The sequence below is a fragment of the Scyliorhinus torazame genome, chromosome 18 (genome assembly GCF_047496885.1).
Source record: "Scyliorhinus torazame isolate Kashiwa2021f chromosome 18, sScyTor2.1, whole genome shotgun sequence".
Lineage (NCBI taxonomy): Eukaryota > Metazoa > Chordata > Chondrichthyes > Carcharhiniformes > Scyliorhinidae > Scyliorhinus > Scyliorhinus torazame.
The window spans coordinates 113,375,885-113,389,046 of NC_092724.1; the positions used below are offsets into that span (position 1 = coordinate 113,375,885).

Here is a 13,162-nt window from a genome sequence, read left to right on the forward strand (position 1 = left end):
ACAGTCAATGACTCATTGCTAGGTTGCAGGCAGATCAAACCTAACCTGTTGTTTAATTAAATGTTTGATACTAAAGGGAGGATCTCTAAAGTTTCATGCTCTAATAATACACCCTAACAGTATTTCTGGGGTGTGCGTGATTGTCCATTGAGGATGGGATCACTCAGCTGTAATGCTTTCCATGATTGAACAGCTTTTTAATGTTCAGCTGTCTCCACTAAGAACAGCCATTTTTATAACACCAGTCAGATGCCCAAACCATCAAAGGACTTTACAAGACCAGTGGTAGACACCAAACAGGAGATCAAAAGACGAGAGAATGCAACTAAAGGCAGGTTTTAATAGCCTGAAGAATTGTGATATTGCTTTCATGGAATATTATGAATAGTGAGCTTTCATCATTACAGCAGAAGGGGATCTCATACAGCTTGTGACCCAGCAGTAGGCATGGTGTTGATTCTCGAGTAGGATATACCTGTAGAGCTCTCCCGTAACTTTCTATATTTTTAGAAAAGAACCAAAAGTATCTGTTGCCATTCATCAGTGTGTGATTGGTAAGTTTGCGCAAAGAACCCAGCGACACAATAAACACCATAAGCAGTTCTGAAAATTTGAACACATTTTGACATAGTTTGTAAAGTTGGGGAAGAAGTTATGGTTCAATGTTGAGGTTAACAATCTAGTCAATGACTTCAGTTGACGCAGTGTAAATGGTTGCGATGCCACCAGGAATCGACCTTTCAGAGCATGGAGTTCATGATATGGGCAATGGTCTCACTTGAGGCCACAGTCACGATTTGATATCATTTTGTTTTTTTTAATTTAGAGTATCCAATTCATTTTTTCCAATTATGGGGCAATTTAACGTGGCCAATCCACCTACCCTGCACATCTTAGGGTTGTGGGGGTGAAACCCACACAAACACGGGGAGAAGGTGCAAAGTCCACCGAACAGTGATCCAGAGCTGGGATCGAACCTGGGACCTCGGCGTCATGACGCAGCAGTGCTAACCACTGCATCACCATGTTGCCCCGATATCGTATTGTTATTGGCTATGGAGTATGAATGAGTTGGGAGTTTGTATAGAGTGAAACTGGGATTTAGGGAATATGGCAAGTAGAGCATTAGAGAAATTGAACCTTGAGGTGGCAACAAATGTGAATAAGGTTTGAGCCATGATTTGGGTATGGTAGTGCCCACTGTAGAAGTAAGAGGTTGTGGGATTTCAAAGTCAGAAGACAAAGAGATCAAGGCTGTGTGCCTTTTTGCTTCAGACTGGTGAAGAACTTGGGATGGAATTAAACCTGCACCTCAGTTGTGTTTCTGACAGCAACCCACAGAGGGTAGCTTTGATGTAACCAAAAATAAAGTACTTGCTCAATCAAGACTTGGGGCTGGATTTACCTGTGGGCATCAGGACCCTGATGATGGGACCATGTGGGGGGTCCCACGCCCACACTTGTTGGCACTGCTAACGGCTCAGCAACAGTGGAGATTTCCTTATTGCCTCCCTCTGAACTTGCTATCCTATGAAGGATGTTTGGCGGGCTCCCAATCAGAGACTGGCAGTTCCAGCGCCTGAGCAGTTCCCCCCAGGAGAGCTGGGTACTGCAGAGGCAGACCAGGGATTGAGAGGACGTAGAGGCATTCAAGTGGGTCAAACATCTGAGGGACAAAGGCAACACGCACCTCGGAGCAGTGGGAAAGCGCCTCCGTGCCCTCATCAGTGGCTTATCAAATCTCCTGCTGCCAAGGCCACAAAATTGTTCCAAACTGGGGTGACTATACAAATTAGCTGCCCACTTCTGTGATGCAGATAGCCAATATGTTTCCTAGGCTGTCCCTGGAAGCGTCCCTTGTAATCGGAATGCTTTGGAGAGTCGTCCCAATGCAATTCCCCCCCCCCCCCCCACCCCCCCCCCCCCCCCCCCCACACCCCCGACCCACCTCCTCGCCTGCTATCAGGGGGCCGAGAGAATTTAGACTCAATGTCAGAGAAGTAGTTGACTCCTTTGATGGTAAATCAAATAGTTACTGACGAGCACCTTCAGAGGAAAGAAGTTGGGGATAAAATAATTGTCAGCGGTAATAAGATTGCGAAGAAGATCTTTCTAGATTTGTTAATAAAAGGGACATAGTATGGCTCTCATTACCATACATAATGTTAACTTTTAATTATGCAAAGCAACCCCAGTCTTATCGCCAGTGTTTCTTACACACCTCTCCTGAATCATTACAAAGACTGAGTTAAGCACAAAAAGATGACAGGGATAAATAAAACAATTAAAGTTTTAAAGCTTTATCATAATTTGGTTATCAGTATGAGTCCACCCCATCTTCGGATTATCACCCTTTGACCTATTTAGCTGGCTATTATCCATTTCTATTCAGCAGTCAAAGGAACAAAAAGGGCAGGATTTCTTGGTCTCAGCAGGTGCTTCTCTCCGCCGAATCGATTCAGCTAATAATAAACAATTAGCCTTTCTCTCCTTTATAAATCCAACTTGATCAAAGCATTTTGTGTCTGCGCTTGAAGGATAAGCTTATTTGTACAGGCTAATTAAGAGTCTTTACAGTCATTACAGGGGCAACAGTCTTTATTTTTATCCATCATCTCCCACGAACAGAGGTGGTGTTCGGTGGAACAGACCACATCAGTGACACGGCACCTGCTCTCCGCATTCCCCACATACTTCTCAGCAGCTGATAAAAGAAATCTGAAGCAGGTGCAGAGGTCCCAACTGTCCCCGAACTGCCAGGACTCATCCCAGTGTTTCCCTAATTGTCCGGAGCTAGCCTATTGTTTCCTCGGCTTTCAGACAACTCTGATAGATCGTGGGCCATGCAAGCATGGGGACAAAAGCACGGTCCGGGATTGAGGAAGGCCCTAATGAAAAACATTCCTAGCGTGGGCACTAACATACCCACAATGCACTTGCAAAGTTTGCTTGGATCGCGGTAACTGAGGTGCTGCTCCACTGGCAGTCTGTGCTTCAACCAAATTGGCTTCAAAATCCCCAGTCCCCTATTCAAAGTATAAGATTTTTCTGCTCTCGTCCTAAGTGGAGTCAGGCATGGTTAGCTACAAACTCAAAGCTAGCCTCAAAGCACAATGAGCTGGCTGCTCACACTTTCCTTGGGTCTCCTAATTTGCATGATTATTCTCTGTAGTTTTTGGCCTTGTGCCGAACAGGGACCTCGGAATGTTGCAGCTGAAATTTAAAGGGACATCCACAGGTAAGTGACCTGGCTTTGAACATGTAGCCATTTCTTCATCATGGCTGGGTCAGGATCCTGGAACTCTCTATCTAACATTACTGTTAAAATACCCTCACCACATGGGCTGCAAGATGAAGGTTCAGCACCACCTTCTCAAGTAGAACTAGGGACAATCAATAATTGCTGGCCTTGCTGCTGGTGCCGATATTCCCAGAGCAATCCTTAAAAGTGAGACAAGGGGAAAAATATTGGCAAGAATGTTTAGGAAGGCTCGGCATGAATTTCAAACATCAGCAGTCTTTGACAAGACTAGACACTGGCAACAGAGAAGAAAATGCAGGCAGCCCAAAAGTGAAAAGGTGCAGGTAACTGAGATTGGTGGGGTGGCGGGGGTGGGGAGCAAAATATGAATACGTGTATCAGTACAGTACATAATGCCCTGTCCTAGGGTTGGAAAAGTCGAGATGCTGCTGAAAGGGGTTGGTGTAAAAATAGTTGCTCTCTTTGGTATTCTTAAAATCTGCTCAGGAGAGCAGTGTATCAAGCCAGTTTACATGGTGGTCGGGCTCCGTAATCCACATGTGTGGGACCTAACAATAGAAGCAGGTGAAGACCCTCACGTTAAGACTGTGGCATGACCAGGCCATCCAATATTAGCAGGCTGACAGTACAATTCTACGCCACAAGGAGTCACTTCAGTGGTAAGCACAGCTGCTTCACAGCTCCAGGGTTCCAGGTTCGATTCCCGGCTTGGTCACTGTATGTGCGGAGTCTGCATGCCATCCCTGTGTCTGCGTGGGTTTCCTTCGGGTGCTCTGGTTTCCTCCCACAGTCCAAAGACGTGCAGGTTAGGTGGATTGGCCATGCTAAATTGCCCTTATTGTCCAAAAAAATGTTAGGCGAGGTTACTGGGTTACAGGGATAGGGTAGAGGCGTGGGCCTAAGTGGGGTGCTCTTTCCAAGGGCCAGTGTAGACTCGATGGGCCAAATGGCCTCCTTCTGCACTGTAAATTCTATGATTCACAATCTTTTTTTTAACGTTTCCGATTAAGAGGCAATTTAGCGTGGCCAATCCACCTACCCTGCACATCTTTGAGTTGTGGGGTGAGACCCACACAAACATGAGGAGAATGTGCAAACTCCACATGGACAGTGACCTGGAGCCAGGATTGAACCCGCAACCTCGGTGCTGTGAGGCAGCAGCGCTAACCACTGTACCACTGTGCCGCTCTATCAATTCACAACCTGTTCCATGTTTAACACTCACCTATGCCAAACCCTCACACAAAGCTGCAGCTCTTTCACTTCAACTCATGCATGCCGCCAATCCACAGTCAAGATTATCTGGTCATTTATTTCACTGCTGTCTGTGTGAAGTTGCTGTGCACAAATTACCGCTTTTGCTCTATTATGACAGTGGCACTTCAAAAATACTTAATTGGCTGTAAAGCACTTTGGTATGCCTGGGGTCGAGAAAGGTGCAAGTCTTTATTTCTTTATGGGCAGTGCCAGTGCTTGACATAATTTGCAGATTGGAAAAGAAGCCTCGTAAGTGAAGCTTAAGTGGCAAAAGCAAAAATGCTCAAGTGTAGACACAAATGCTAGAGTTTGATGCTGAGCCTCGAGAGGCTGGGTGGTATTCTCCCACTTTGCGACTAAGTGCAGTGGTGGGTGGCTCTGTCAGTGCCTTTCCCACTGGCCAGAATAGCACCAGATCCTGAACCAGGGGTGTCATTCTCCGACCCCCAGCCGGGTCGGAGAATGGCCGTAGGCCGCCGTGAATCCCGCCCCCGCCGAAGTCTCCGGTACCGGAGATTGGGCGGGGGCGGGAATCGGGCCGCGCCGGTTGGCGGGACCCCCCGCTGGATTCTCCGGCCCGGATGGGCCGAAGTCCCGCCCAGAAATTGCCTGTCCCGCCGGCGTAAATCAAACCTGGTATTTACCGGCGGGACCAGGCAGCGTGGGCGGGCTCCAGGGTCCTGGGGTGGCGCGGGGCGATCTGACCCCGGGGGGTGCCCCCACGGTGGCCTGGCCCGCGATTGGGGCCCACCGATCCGCGGGCGGGCCTGTGCCGTGGGGGCACTCTTTCCCTTCCGCCTCCGCTACGGCCTCCACCATGGCGGAGGCGGAAGAGACTCTCCCCACTGCGCATGCACGGGAAACTGTCAGCGGCCGCTGACGCTCCCGCGCATGCGCCGCATTTCCGCGCCAGCTGGCGGGGCAACAAACGCCATTTCCGCCAGCTGGCGGGGCGGAAATCCCTCCGGCGTCGGCCTCGCCCCTCAATGTTGGGGCTAGGCCACCAAAGATGCGGAGCATTCCTCACCTTTGGACCGGCGCGATGCCCGTCTGATTGGCGCCGTGTTTGGCGCCAGTCGGCGGACATCGCGCCGTTGGGGGAGAATTTCGCCCCAGATTCTGCGCTTGGAACCTCATTAATTATGCACAGATCCCCTTCAAATCCACGGGCAGACCGGCAGCTAGCTGGCAGGTTCAGTGGTCTCGATGCCATATTTAAACAGTAGTCCAGCACTCTCTCCACCTGCCTTCACAGACCGTGCAGGATGTCAGCAATCCAGAGAGAAAGGCTAGCAGCCTCAAGAAGTGTGCTCCTTGGTTCAACCATTCTGCCCCAAGCCCATCACCTGCGAAGTGGACCCCTACCACCACCTCTGGAGTCTTCATGTATCCTCTTCCAGTAAATGATGTGTTATCCCTTGTTTGTGAGCTTTTCTTGCAGCCTTGGAGGGGTCCAGCTTCCCTCCCCTCTGCCTTCCATTGATCATCTTTTCTATCCTCCTCCTTGCACCCCTGCCTGCCATTGTGAGCTCTCACCCTACCCCCACCCCTCCTTGCACAGCCTTCCTTCCAAATTCTCCCCCATTGTCTTTGTCAGGCCGACTTCTTAGCTCCCATGAAATTCTCTGCTCCCACCTGCCACCAAACCTGCTGCGGGCAGGAGGGGACAATTACGCCCACTGTCTCAGATGCAGGCAAATCTATTTTTAATCCTTCACACTCCATATCTATAGTGTGGCCTTCACGGCTATCACACACTGCTTTGAAAGATGTTCCTAAAATGTTAATTTCCAGATGTCATGAATTGACAGAAAAATTGAGAATTATTTTGTTGAAGAAATCTTGGTTTTTCGTACATATTCAATTTAAGTTTGGTTTAATCTTTTTTTTTGTACTCTTTGTTTATGGCACTCCAATGTTCCGCCTTTCCCTCACATTTACACAGTCACCCTTTGGTATTGCACCCTTGTAAATGTTGTTCACGTCCAAAAAGCAAATCTTCTTTGATAGGTCAGTTTTCAATCTTAATGTACAAGCCAGAAAAGTCAATGGGATCAATTCACCCAAATGGGAACAACGTCCTATAGACAGCGCATTTAGCCACGTGTTTCCTGGCGCTCGCAGTGCTAGGAAACACATGGCTATTCAAAGCGACTCGCATTATATGAACCTGAACCGAGCTGGGACCAGTGTTCTGGCGAAAAGAATAAATAGGGTGGTCAATAGGACTTTAAACTAAAGATTGGGGGGGAAGGGAAAGTCAGGGAACCAAGAGGTGAAGTAATCAGTGGGAAGCGTAGCTGCTTAGGAATACAAAAAAGCACGAAAAGACAAAACTCAGGAGAGGTTACGATAGTCCCCATCCCACAAAATATGACACAGTGTATGGAAAGGCTCAGTAAACCAAGGTCCACCACACTAAGAAAACAAAAAGGGACGGTCAATAGAGAATTAAAGGTGCTATATTTAAATGCGCGCAGTGTACGGAACAAGGTAGATGAGCTTGTGACCCAGATTGTGACTGGCAGGTATGATGTGGTAGGCATCACAGAGACATGGTTGCAGGGGGTTCAGGACTGGCATTTAAACATCCAGGGATTCACAACCTATCGAAAAGACAGGGAGGTGGGCAGAGGGGGGCGGGGTTGCCTTGTTAATTAGGAATGAAATTAAATCAATAGCACTAAATGACATAGGGTCAGATGATGTGGAGTCTGTGTGGGTAGAGTTGAGGAACCACAAAGGCAAAAAAACCATAATGGGAGTTATGTACAGGCCTCCTAACAGTGGCCAGGACCGGGGGCACAAAATGCACCACGAAATAGAAAGTGCATGTCAGAAAGGCAAGGTCACAGTGATCATGGGGGACTTCAATATGCAGGTGGACTGGGTAAATAATGCTGCCAGTGGACCCAAGGAAAGGGAATTCATTGAATGTTTACAGGAGGGCTTTTTGGAACAGCTTGTGATGGAGCCCACAAGGGAACAGGCCATTCTGGACTTAGTGTTATGTAATGAGCCAGACTTGATTAAAGATCTTAAAGTAAGGGAACACTTAGGAGGCAGTGATCATAATATGGTAGAATTCAATCTCCAATTTGAAAGAAAGAAGGTAGAATCAGATGTAAAGGTGTTACAGTTAAATAAAGGTAACTACAGGGGCATGAGGGAGGAACTGACGAAAATCGACTGGGAGCAGAGCCTAGTGGGAAAGACAGTAGAACAGCAATGGCAGGAGTTTCTGGGAGTAATTGAGGACACAGTACAGAGGTTCATCCCAAAGAAAAGAAAGGTTATCAGAGGGGGGATTAGGCAGCCATGGCTGCGAAAGGAAGTTAGGGAATGCATCAAAGCAAAAGAGAAAGCCTATAATGTGGCAAAGAGTAGTGGGAAGTCAGAAGATTGGGAAGGCTACAAAAACAAACAGAGGATAACAAAGAGAGAAATAAGGAAAGAGAGGATCAAATATGAAGGTAGGCTAGCCAGTAACATTAGGAATGATAGTAAAAGTTTCTTTAAATACATTAAAAACAAACGGGAGGCAAAAGTTGACATTGGGCCGCTCCAAAATGACGCTGGTAATTTTGTGATGGGAGACAAGGAAATAGCTGAGGAACTAAATAAGTACTTTGCGTCAGTCTTCACAGTAGAAGACATGAGTAATATCCCAACAATTCCGGAGAGTCAGGGGGCAGAGTTGAATATGGTAGCCATCACAAAGGAGAAAGTGCTAGAAAAACTAAGAGGTCTAAAAATTGATAAATCTCCGGGCCCAGGTGGACTACATCCTAGAGTTCTAAAGGAGATAGCTGAAGAAATAGTGGAGGCGTTAGTTATGATCTTTCAAAAGTCACTGGAGTCAGGGAAAGTCCCAGAGGATTGGAAAATCGCTGTTGTAACCCCCCTGCTCAAGAAGGGAACAAGGAAAAAGATGGAAAATTATAGGCCAATTAGCCTAACCTCGGTTGTTGGCAAGATTCTAGAATCCATTGTTAAGGATGAGATTTCTAAATTCTTGAAAGTGCAGGGTCAGATTAGGACAAGTCAGCATGGATTTAGTAAGGGGAGGTCGTGCCTGACAAACCTGTTAGAGTTCTTTGAAGAGATAACAAATAGGTTAGACCAAGGAGAGCCAATGGATGTTATCTATCTTGACTTCCAAAAGGTCTTTGATAAGGTGCCTCACGGGAGACTGCTGAGTAAAATAAGGGCCCATGGTATTCGAGGCAAGGTACTAACATGGATTGACGATTGGCTGTCAGGCAGAAGGCAGAGAGTTGGGATAAAAGGTTCTTTTTCGGAATGGCAACCGGTGACGAGTGGTGTCCCGCAGGGTTCAGTGTTGGGGCCACAGCTGTTCTCTTTATATATTAACGATCTAGATGACGGGACTGGGGGCATTCTGGCTAAGTTTGCCGATGATACAAAGATAGGTGGAGGGGCAGGTAGTATGGAGGCGGTGGGGAGGCTGCAGAAAGATTTAGACAGTTTAGGAGAGTGGTCCAAGAAATGGCTGATGAAATTCAACGTGGGCAAGTGCGAGGTCTTGCACTTTGGAAAAAAGAATAGAGGCATGGACTATTTTCTAAACGGTGACAAAATTCATAATGCTGAAGTGCAAAGGGACTTGGGAGTCCTAGTCCAGGATTCTCTAAAGGTAAACTTGCAGGTTGAGTCCGTAATTAAGAAAGCAAATGCAATGTTGTCATTCATCTCAAGAGGCTTGGAATATGAAAGCAGGGATGTACTTCTGAAGCTTTACAAAGCATTAGTTAGGCCCCATTTAGAATACTGTGAGCAATTTGGCAGCACGGTAGCACAAGTGATTAGCACTGTGGCTTCACAGCGCCAGGGTCCCAGGTTCGATTCCCCGCTGGGTCACTGTCTGTGCGGAGTTTGCACGTTCTCCCCGTGTGTGCGTGGGTTTCCTCCGGGTGCTCCGGTTTCCTCCCACAGTCCAAAGACGTGCAGGTTAGGTGGATTGGCCATGCTAAATTACCCGTAATGTCCATAAGGGTTGGGAGGGGTTATTGGGTTGCGGGGATAAGGTGGAAGTGAGGGATTAATGTGGGTCGGTGCAGACTCGATGGGCCGAATGGCCTCCTTCTGCACTGTATGTTCTATGTAATCTATGTAATTTTGGGCCCCACACCTCAGGAAGGACATACTGGCACTGGAGTGGGTCCAGCGGAGATTCACACGGATGATCCCAGGAATGGTAGGCCTAACATACGATGAACGTCTGAGGATCCTGGGATTATATTCATTGGAGTTTAGGAGGTTGAGGGGAGATCTAATAGAAACTTACAAGATAATGAATGGCTTAGATAGGGTGGATGTAGGTAAGTTGTTTCCATTAGCAGGGGAGACTAGGACCCGGGGGCACAGCCTTAGAATAAAAGGGAGTCACTTTAGAACAGAGATGAGGAGAAATTTCTTCAGCCAGAGAGTGGTGGGTCTGTGGAATTCATTGCCACAGAGGGCGGTGGAGGCCAGGACGTTGAGTGTCTTTAAGACAGAAGTTGATAAATTCTTGATTTCTCGAGGAATTAAGGGCTATGGAGAGAGAGCGGGTAAATGGAGTTGAAATCAGCCATGATTGAATGGTGGAGTGGACTCGATGGGCCGAATGGCCTTACTTCCGCTCCTATGTCTTATGGTCTTATGGTCTTATATAAGGGGCCCGGTATATTGACGTCACGTACTCTGGGCTCGAAATTACTGAGGAAACTTCCTCTGTTTTGTGGCTGCCAGCAAGCAAGCAGCAGGACTGTGTGAAGAACTGAAGATGGATCTTTTTGGACTAGGGAAGAGAGGGCCAGAGACACAAACAGGCCAGATTCTCACGATTGAATCTGCTGGAGAGAGCTTTGCAGGAGATTCCACGGAAGGACAAAGCAGTGCTGGTGTGAGCTCCAGGACTCTGATGAACAACCCATTGAGAAATGTAACATTGAATGACAAAGTAAATGAAATCGTGAAGACCAAGCAGGCTCACCTTTTGCATTAAAGATAAGCAAAAATGTCACGAAGTTCGGCTGGCGTGGGTCGGGAAGGTCGGCTGGTGTGGGTCGCGAACATCAGCCGGTTGGTAAAAGTGGGTCCCCGGAAAAAAAGTTCGAAAAACACTGCCCTATCTTAAGGTGCATTCATCCACTCACTCTTCAGGTAATTTGTGCATCTATTTTTAACTGAAAAGTTTGTATAAATAATGAATGTTGGCAGGAAGCACATTTTTGTGGATTGCTGCCAGTGTAGATATAAATATTTAACAGAAACTGAATGTAATAGAGGATATTTTAACTTGGTACACAGTAAATTTAGTTAAAAATTCTCTAATTCCGCAGCAGTCTCCATGCCGTCGTAAACGCCGTCGCCTTTTACGACGGTGTGAACGGGCCGCTGCCAGGACTAATTCTGGCCCCTACAAGGGGCCAGCATGGCGCTGGAGAAGGTTTGCGCCGCTCCAGCTGCCGATCCCGGCACGAACTGTGCGCTGCGGGATCCGCGCATGCGCAGTGGCACCGGCGCCAACGCGCGCATTCGCAATGGCCTCCTTCAACACGCCGGCCCCGACACAACATGGCGCAGGGCTACAGGGGCCAGCACGGAGGAAAGGAGGCCCCCAGCCAGCGAGGCCGGCCCGCCAATCGGTGGGCCCCGATTGCAGGCCAGGCCACATCGGAGGTCCCCCCCCGGGGTCGGAACACCCCTCCCACCCACCCCCCCCCCCCCCCCACAGGCCGCCACCCGACCCTACAACGGCGAGGTCCCGCAGGCTCAGAGAAGGTTAGAACAACGCCGGCGGGACTTTTTTTTTTTTACGGCCGCTTGGCCCATTCGGGCCGGAGAATCGCGGGGGGGGGCCGCAGAGAGTGGCCCGCCACCAGCGCCGCACCAATGCGCCGATTCTCCGCTCTGCTGAGAATCACGTGCTGGCATCGGTGCGGCGTGACCCGGTCGCGGGGATTCTCCGGCCTGGCCCAGGGCTGGGAGAATCCCATCCAGTAGTGCGAGTAACCAAACTATTTATGCTGGGTCATAGACATTCCCTGTGCAAATGTCACTGAGAGCCCTCAATCAGATGGTTTCATTTGCAGGGCCTTTGTAAATTACTGCATTTAACAACTAGAAGTCTCCTCAAACACACATCCGAGTGCGCCAACTAAGATGCTGCGAAGTGATGAGGTTTGTAGGACTGCCCAAAGACTAGATAATCCTGCCCTCCCAAAGAAGGAGTGGATTTGATGTTTTTTTTTCATGGATATCTACCGTTCTGCAGTCCTAACAAAGAAATAGCATTGCTCCTGTTTATGGGTGAGATGACAGAATGGACAACCCTCTATGGTTATCATCTTTTGTCAAGTTCAACATTTTTGTCCAGAGCTTTCTAAACAAAAATGGAATAAAATGATTTTCGCTGTTGTATGCCTTCACTATACAACTGTGATAGAACGTATTCTCAAGTTTTTTTTACAGGGTACTTATTTATTGCATGCCCCTCATTACCCATGAAAGGATGGCGGTGAGCCACGTTCTTCAACTTCTGCAATGAATGTGGGGTAGGTACACCCCCACAGTGCAGTCAGGACAGGAGTTCCAGGAGCCCCTGTCCTTCTAGGCGTAGAGGTCACAAGATTGCAAGGCACTGCCTCTCTCCCTATTTCTCTCTCTCTCTGCCCTCACTCGCTCTAACTTATTTATTCCTCTAATTCTCTCTCTCTCTTTCTCACCCTTTCTTGGCATCTAACCGTAGCAGCTTTTGGTTTGGATACTGAGGATTTACATATAGTATGTCTGCCTCCTTATTATTTATTATTCTGTTTACTGGTTTAAAATCTTTTTTAAAATATTAGCTTCCAGCATTCTCCTGATTCCTAGCTATAGCGTAACATAATTATGTAGACTCTCTCTTGCACTTATATCATTGGGCCCAGCTGCCCTTCCTGATTGGTGACCGTGAATTTCATTCCAAAGCTCTGTCAGCTTTGCGATCACGGAAGTGGTTGAAGTGTTCCAGCTTGACATTTTACTGTAAGACCTGTGGCTCAGAAAAGCACAAAAAAAAATTGGCCTGCTCCAAAGCAGACTGAAGTATATATGGCAATACCACCCCTATTGCCCTTCAAGGAACTCTGAAGGTGTTCAGGATTTGGATCATTCTACCCTGCTGAAGGAGTAATGTTGCCCTAAGGAGCAGCCAGCTGCCTGGATCATCGAACTCTCTTTACCACGAGAGGAGATGTTTACACAGTGAGTTCCTTCCATTCCTAATACTGCTGTGCAATCAAATCATATGTTCCAACACATGGCTTGTTTCAAAGTTTACGAAAGCAGCAGTAACAATCCTGCTGATCAGTTAAATATCTCCCTTTATTTAAAAGTACTAAGGATTGGCAAGGGAATATTTACAAGTGATTTGTGATCCTCCAATTCTGTGAATACTCTTCATGTAGGCTTCCTCAAATGTTTCAAACTATTATTGCTACAGACAACAAAACTCAGAGAAATTATACAAACATTATACAAAGGAGCTTTGGTGCAATCTGAGTTGTAAACACCGTGCCTGGGGAAAGCACTGAAGGTTATTGTGAATTTTCTGCTGGAAACAGGAATTTAAACAGTGGTGAAGGCAGAAAATGA

At 47.6% G+C, this 13,162-nt stretch overlaps 1 protein-coding gene and 1 long non-coding RNA gene across 2 annotated transcripts in view; one reads left to right on the forward strand and one right to left on the reverse strand.

Annotated features, from left to right (window-relative positions):
• LOC140395423 (heparan sulfate glucosamine 3-O-sulfotransferase 3A1-like) overlaps positions 1–13,162 on the reverse strand; it is a 206,397-nt gene that overhangs the window by 153,736 nt on the left and 39,499 nt on the right. The gene's annotated exons all lie outside the window — the stretch shown is intronic.
• The window catches only part of LOC140395424 (uncharacterized), a 182,443-nt gene continuing 181,742 nt past the window's right edge, over positions 12,462–13,162 (forward strand). Inside the window, exon 1 of the long non-coding RNA XR_011936184.1 lies at positions 12,462–12,772. This is a non-coding gene — a long non-coding RNA (uncharacterized lncRNA). The remainder of the gene's footprint in view (positions 12,773–13,162) is intronic.